Below are 7,452 nucleotides of genomic sequence, written 5' to 3'. Positions count from 1 at the left end.
TTATAACTCCTTTTAAAAAACTCACAATTCAAAGGAATTTGGGGTTCAAATATCATGCCAAGACTCAACTAATTTACTTAAAATGGGTGCTGCATGCATCTTTTATCTCTTCTCTTCTTCTACCACTCCTCTTCTCTCCCTCTCTGCCTTTCTCCTTCTTTAATTGATTCAGGAGTACAGGATATTCAGTTTCCAGAACCTTGAGTAGAATGTATCTTTCTTTGGATAATTACATAAAAAAAGGCCCTCTTCCAGTCTGGCTCTGTGCATACCCCCATGTGAGAAAGGTGGCCTGAAAGATGTGACTAATAGACTAGAATTTAGTTATGATAAAAAAAATATGAACTGGAGAGCTGGAAGGAGAACTGAGCTACAGGATGGCATGTTTCGGTAACATATTGGAAGATTTCTCTTTGCATGAAAATAGGAAAGGCTTCTATAAGAGCAGCTATCAACAGTTGTCTGGGTCTTGTATATGCCAGGCTCAAGAATCTGTGTATCTTAATAGCCAGGAGCCTACCTAGTGACTTCCCCTCACCAAAGAACCCCGGTGCAGCAGTGTTTAAAAACCAAGGATAAATCTATACATATATTCCTTTATCCACTTAAAGCTACCTTGGGCTAGTTGCCTAAGTTACCTCATCTATATGTAAGGGTAATACTGTGGCTTGCAAGGTTACATTGAAGATTAAATCTGTCTCTGTAGCATTCATTATCAAACTGGCAATGTTCTTGCATTGATGAGTTGATGTTAAGTTGGCTGCAACTCACCTTTAAATCCATAAAAACGTCTCTCACGTGTCATCGAAGCCCAGCTCTCTAAATATAAGAAATGATTTAGCATTGCTTATTCATGTTAATAAAACATCCCTAACGTTTGTTTCAGCATTGTTTGTAGTTCTGCTCAAATCCATGGCCACGGATTTCAAGAATTAATGGAGGACAAATAAGTCGACAGGATTGTAAGCGCCTGGATTGTTGTGGGAACTTTTCAAGTGAGTGCTGTTTTTAAAATGCACTCAAGGCCATTGACATAGGTGTTGAAAGATGTGACAACTTCAGCAATGAATATTTCTGACTGTGGTTTCTGGAAAGTATGGTTTAAAAATCTAAAATAGCTGTCGGGCAGGAAGGCTGGTGTAAAATGTCTATTTGATTCTTTTATGATTTTTCTATTCACTGTACTGAGGATGGAACCTAGGGTCACATGCGTGTACACAATTCTCTGTCACTGATCCAACCCCCCAGCCCCATTTCTATCTTCTTTGACTATCTTGTAACTTCGCTGAGATTGGTTGCTGTGTGGAGTGTACGTATTCTGTTCCTGAAGGGCAGATATAATTCAAGAAGTATTGTTTTTACAGTAGGCTAAGGATGAAACGGCAGGGCTTTGGTAAGACACTGCATCACTTTGACTACAGCTTCAGCTTCTTCTGCAGTTTTTGATGATCAACAGGCGTTTCCTCCATCTCAGATCTCAGGCCTTTCACTGGAACTGTTTCATTTTTGGAAAGGACCCAGGCTCACTTAAAAGTTGTCATTTAATGTGTACACAGCCTTTCCAAGGCAAAATTACGTTTTTCAAATGAAAATGAGTTTGGTATTTCTGGAGCTGTATTGTGAAGGGAAGTGTCAAAGGTGATCTTGACTGTCCCCAGCCCATGGTTTTCATGGGAGTGTGATCAGTCATGTACTCGAATGTAGAATTTAGCAATGACATTATGTGGTTATGTGGATCCCAGAATATGGTTGTGATCTACAAAGGCAGGACACTGTCTAGACTGAGAATCTCTTCCTTGATGGCTTGGACCAAGGTGAATGGCATGAGATGAGCACAATGCAGGGATGCTCATGGGGTAGGAGTCGCATGCTAGGATGCTCATGGGACAGGAGTGCCATGATGGTATGCTCATGGGGCAGGAGTCCCATGCTGGGATCCTCATGGGGCAGGAGTACCATGCTGGGATGCTCAGGGGGCAGGAATGCCATTCTGGAATGTTCATGGGGCAGGGACTTCATAATGTTGGATGTTGTGTCAATCTCTGATGGGCACACAACTCTCAAAAAGAAGACCCTGTTCTGAGCAATGAAAAAATGAGTCTGTCAACCCAAGAGAACTTGGACACTGATGCTCCCCAAGTTGAACCTCAATGAGGTCAATAATACTACAGCCTGAGGCAGGATATTTACTTTAGCTTTGCGGAACCTGGAAATAGGTTCTAGACAAACTGTGTATGATTTCAGAGCCACAGCAGCTATAGACACCATATAAAGAAATTGTTCCATATTGGATAACTTGCAGTAATAAATTATACATATATGTAATAAATATATGTGTAATTTATAAAACATTATTAAATTTCCATGTATATTTACCAAATTTGTCACCAGATCATGTGCTCTGCCATTAGTAAAAACTGTGAGTTAATCCTAGCAATGGGGGATACAGAGCCCAAACTGGCCATCTCCTGTAACTAGGCAAGATGTCTTATGGAGGGATTGGGGCACCAAGTCAGCCACAAAAACTTAGACCCACAAATTGTCCTGTTTACAATGTGTACAGGGGTAAAAGTTGGAGAAGAATTTGAGGGAAAGGCCAACCAATTACTGGCCCAGCTTGAGACCCATGCCATGAGAGGTAGCATACCACTGACACTATTAATGATATTCTTCTGTATTTTCATACAGGACCCTAGCATAACAGAGCAGCTTCATACAACAAATGATGGACACTGATGCAGAGATCCACAGGCAAGCATTAACTGGAGATTAAGGAACCTTAAAGGAGAAGGGGACGAAGGATAGAAAGAGCCAGAGGGGTCAAGGTTGTTACGAGAAAATCTACAGAATCAGCTAACATGGGTCCACAGGGACTCATAAAAACAGAATTTCTTACCAGAGAGTATTCATGGAACATATGTAAGCTCTCTGCATACATGTAACAGTTGTGCAGCTTAGGCTTCACGTAGGATTCCAAAAACAAGAGCAGGGGCTATCTTTGACTTCATTGCCTGCCTTTGGATTTCTTTCCCCTAAGTGGACTACCTTGTATACCCTCAATAGAAGAAGCACCTAGTCTTACTGCAACTTGCAATGCCAAAGCTGACTGATATTCTTTTGTTCCTTGCTGGCCTCCTTTATTTTCTGAGAATAAGGGGAGGAGGTGTGAATGGGGAGGAGGGGACATGAAAGGGAGAGACTAAGAGGAAAGAAGAGGGAAAACTGAGATCAGGAGGTAAGTATATTAATAACAATAAAACCACACACACATATATACATCTCTTCCTATCTATCTATCTATCTATCTATCTATCTATCTATCTTTCTATCGATCTATCTTCAGAGAGAGAAAGAACACACACACAGACAGAGAGAGAGAGAGAGAGAGAGAGAGAGAGAGAGAGAGAGAGAAGAAAGAGAAGAGCATATGATGAAAACAAAAAGCCCATGAGTTAAAATAACAACTGATATTCATCCCTCATATAATTCCAGGAATTTCTATTGAGATGAAAACATTTAGGTCACCACTTAAAGACCAAGGATGTAGTGACAACTGAATGAATTATTGGACAGTGGTTTAGGTTATAAAACTAGAACTTGGGCATATGACATTCTCATTATCAGAACCTTCCTTTGCACAACCTAACAATGAAGAGCTTGAGATAGATAAATGTTAGGTTCCATCAGAGGCATACAGTATCTGTGGGATCCGAGTTACAACTAAGTAATAATACCATCACCTCTAGTCAATGTTACGCATAAGTAATAAGGCCATCACCTCTAATCAACCTTAGGCAAGCCTCTTACATGTTTTGGGCTTCCTGAGGCTCATAAGTGCCTGGCTGGGGTTAGAACCACTTTTCTCAGTGACTGAGGAGAGTACATTAACTTCTCACTAGAAGCCAGCTGATTCATTTACATAATATTTTTAATCTCATCTGCTTTGTTGAACTGGGAGATCTGTCAGCAGGAAGATGACAGCATGATGCAGCCTGTTAAGTATACACCAATTTTCTCATCCATTAATGGACTAGAGAAAAGTTAATATTGTTGTTTTCAAGCCAAAGATATTGAAATGTGGGGCCTTTATAGTTTCCCCTCTTATAAAAAAGAAAAGAAGGAAAGAAGAAAGGAAATCAGTCTATTCAGATAACACAAACAAACTAAATCTAACCAATCTAGTTCATTTCATCTTACAAATATTGGTCCATCACAGCTGGAAGAGGATTGTTATGCCCTGCCTTTGTTGCATATTTGTACGAAAGATCTTATCCAGTAGGTGTCAGCAAAGTAAACTTAAAAGCAATCACAGGGGGAAGGGGCTTCCCATGTGAGCTTTATCATGACTTATTGGTAAAATGGAAGAACTTTTCTTTTACAGAGAAATATAGTGAGGAAGGACAAACAAGAGAAAGAAGATTCCTGATCCCCAAATAAAATATAACAAGTAAAAAAACCTGTTTTCTTTTCCTTTGCTTTTAATTAAAAGTATATTCTGAAATATCATATAGGAAAACAATCACCCTAAGACACGGAAGTAATAGAAATGTGCTTACAGAAATATGATGTGCATAGGTTTCAAGAGCCACGTGGGCATGTGCCTATGTCTGTTATTGTCTCAGACACACAGGTGATGGTATTTTAGCTGGAAAATTTCAGAAACACCTGAAATAGGCACAAATACAAAAGTATCTCTGTGACACACATAGAGATGCATAGGACAACATACACAGCACAGGATGGGATGTGGAGAGCCAGCACAGGGTTTGTGCTGCTTCTGTCCTGCAAGGGGCTCTGGAAACACCTCCTACGGTCACACAGTTTCTCGAAGGAAGGAGACAGAGAGTCTCAAGAGACGAAAGCAAAGCTTGCTTCCCAGAGGACACAGAATCAGTGCGACCACATTCTGAAGGCAATTCTGGGAGGAAGCCAGTGTCCTGGTGCTCAAAAACCAGCTGCTCAGTGTAGGACCTCAGTAGGCATCAGGGAAGAGGAGGAGACTAGCCAAGGAGAAATGCAGTCAATTGTTTCTTTTAGTTTTATAAGTTTTCGTTGAGGTATAATACAGGCCAGTAAAGTGCATGTATTACAAATATAAAACTCAACCAATAGAGTAGATAGCTTTACAGTAGTTAAGGTACAGTTTTCTCCTCCTGACAGTTGGATTTGAAAGGGAAGTGATTAAGAAAATTAAGCACCCCTTAAGGAGCATCAAGTAAAAGAAGAGTTGAGAAGAGGTAGCTCTTGGTGGTCTCTAGGTCATGACATCATCAGTACTACCATGTCAACCCCACTCAGGTCAAGAGGTCATTATTACCTCACTACTGTTTACCAGGATGCCTGATTATGATGGCTGACCTCAGCTGTCAGCTTGAGCATACTGAGCAGCATCAGTGGGATTGGTAAGTAACCCTCATATGTATCTGTAAGGGATCTTTAACTAGTCAAAGAAGCCCCACCTAGAACGTGCAAAACCCATCCCACAGGCTGGGGTCCTGAGCAGCACTGAAGAGGGAGGAAGAAAGAAGCAAGCTGTGGTAGGTGTTGATTCCCTTTCTCTGGCTCCACTTAGGTAAGTGGGTCCTCTCTTCCACAAGTTCTCATTGCCTTGTTCACCTTTGCCTCAGGCCCCAAACAAGAGAACCAGCCAACTGTAGACTGAAATTTCTGAAACCATAAGCCAAAATAAATCTTTCCTTCCTTAATTCTCTCTCTCTTTCTTCTTCTTCTTCTTCTTCTTCTTCTTCTTCTTCTTCTTCTTCTTCTTCTTCTTCTTCTTCTTCTTCTTCTTCTTCTTCTTCTTCTTCTTCTTCCTCCCTTCTTTCTTTCTCTCTTTCTTTTTTTTCTTCCTTCAAGTTTATTTGTAAAAACAGCATAGGGCCGGGCAGTGGTGGCGCATGACTTTAATCCCAGCACTCAGGAGACAGAAGCAGGCAGATTTCTGAGTTTGAGGCCAGCCTGATCTATAGAGTGAGTTCCAGAACAGCCAGGGCTATACAGGGAAACTGTGTCTCAAAAAATAAATAAATAAATAAATAAATAAATAAATAAATAAATAAATAAAAAAGAAAAAGAAAAGCAAAAACAAAAAACCAGCATAGGACACTGGTCATCTGTAAATAGTGTAGGTGAGTGTGCCACGGCAGTCTATTTCTATTCACATTGGCAGGAGTCTTTTGTATGGGGCCTTCGCAAGGGCCTGGGCACCTTTGGGAGCCTGGGCTGAAGCTGAAGCTGGGGCCTTAGCTGGAGCTTTGAACCTTGGGCTTTGGTTGGCAGAGTCTATGACCCTTGGCCTTGTAGCTTCGAATCTGCTTCCCAAGCTTGGGGGAGTGATGAAAGCCAGAGAGCTGAGTTTGCGGCTGGGGCCCTTTGGCATCTTGGGCTTGATGGCCTGAGGCTTCACCAGGGCCTTGATGGCCTCTGCGCACGCACTCACTGCCTTTACATAGTTGGCCTGCATCTTCTTCAGGCCTTTCTTATTGTGCTTCTTGGAAAAGCACATGTTCCTCAGGAGCTTGGGGTAAACTCCCTTAAGAGATTCGTATCTTTGCGACCAGGGTTTCTTGATACCATTTCTGTGCCATTTGTGGGACTGGTTATATGTGTGTGTGGTTCTTGGACGTGGCCATGTCTACACAGTAACCATGGCTCCCACAGTGCCTAGTATGGGAATAGAAAGACTCTTAAACACTTTCTACAGGTACTTGTCACAGTGACAAAATTCTGATTAATAATTTACTATTCTGCTATCCTGTGTCTTATCACCATGAGTAATTTCATGTTTTAAACATGTTACAAAAAATAAATATATGTATGTACTTTATATGTCTCTTTCCTTTTTAAAAATATATATTTGTTTAGTTCTTGGAATTAAAAAATAGTCTTTGATAATTTTATATATGAATAGGGTGTGTTTAGGTCATACCTCTTACCCCCTGGTTCTCCTTCAAGTCCTGGGCCCCATTTTCATTCTCTCCTAACTTCATATCTCTTCTTCCTCCTTCCCTTCCTCCTCCTCTTCCTCTCTCTGTATTTCTGTCTTTGTCTCTGTTTCTCTCTCTCTCTCTCTCTCTCTCTCTCTCTCACACACACACACACATTTCATAGTTCATTATCCATCTATTATCCCTTTTCTTCAGTGTCCAGTATCTTGTCCCATAGATTTGTGGGGGTTGTTCGCTTTTTATTTATTCTTCTTACATACATTGCATCCTGAATGCAGTTTCCCCTCCCTTAACTTCTCCCAGCTCCCCGCAGACCCTCCCAACTCCCACAATCTCTCCTCTCCTCCAGATCCACTCCTTTGTTTCCATTCAAAAAGGAGCAGCCATTCCCAGGATAGCAACACAGCACAGCATAACATGTTACAGTAAGATAGGCACAAACCCTCATATCAAGGCTGGATGAGGGAACTCAGTAGGAGGAAAAGGGTCCCAAGCACAGGCAAAG

The 7,452-nt window shown here is 41.3% G+C and overlaps 1 long non-coding RNA gene across 1 annotated transcript in view; it reads left to right on the top strand.

Moving 5' to 3' along the window:
• The first annotated feature begins 5,343 nt into the window (after window positions 1-5,343).
• The window catches only part of LOC147000799 (uncharacterized), a 117,928-nt gene continuing 115,819 nt past the window's right edge, over window positions 5,344-7,452 (top strand). Inside the window, exons 1-2 of the long non-coding RNA XR_015045643.1 lie at window positions 5,344-5,402; window positions 5,487-5,537. This is a non-coding gene — a long non-coding RNA (uncharacterized LOC147000799). The remainder of the gene's footprint in view (window positions 5,403-5,486; window positions 5,538-7,452) is intronic.

This window comes from Mus caroli, unplaced genomic scaffold (assembly GCF_978045245.1).
Source record: "Mus caroli unplaced genomic scaffold, Mus_caroli_1 scaffold_16, whole genome shotgun sequence".
Taxonomy (NCBI): domain Eukaryota; kingdom Metazoa; phylum Chordata; class Mammalia; order Rodentia; family Muridae; genus Mus; species Mus caroli.
The sequence above is the reverse complement of the archived record's forward strand: the minus strand, read 5'-3'. Positions and strand labels throughout refer to the sequence as shown.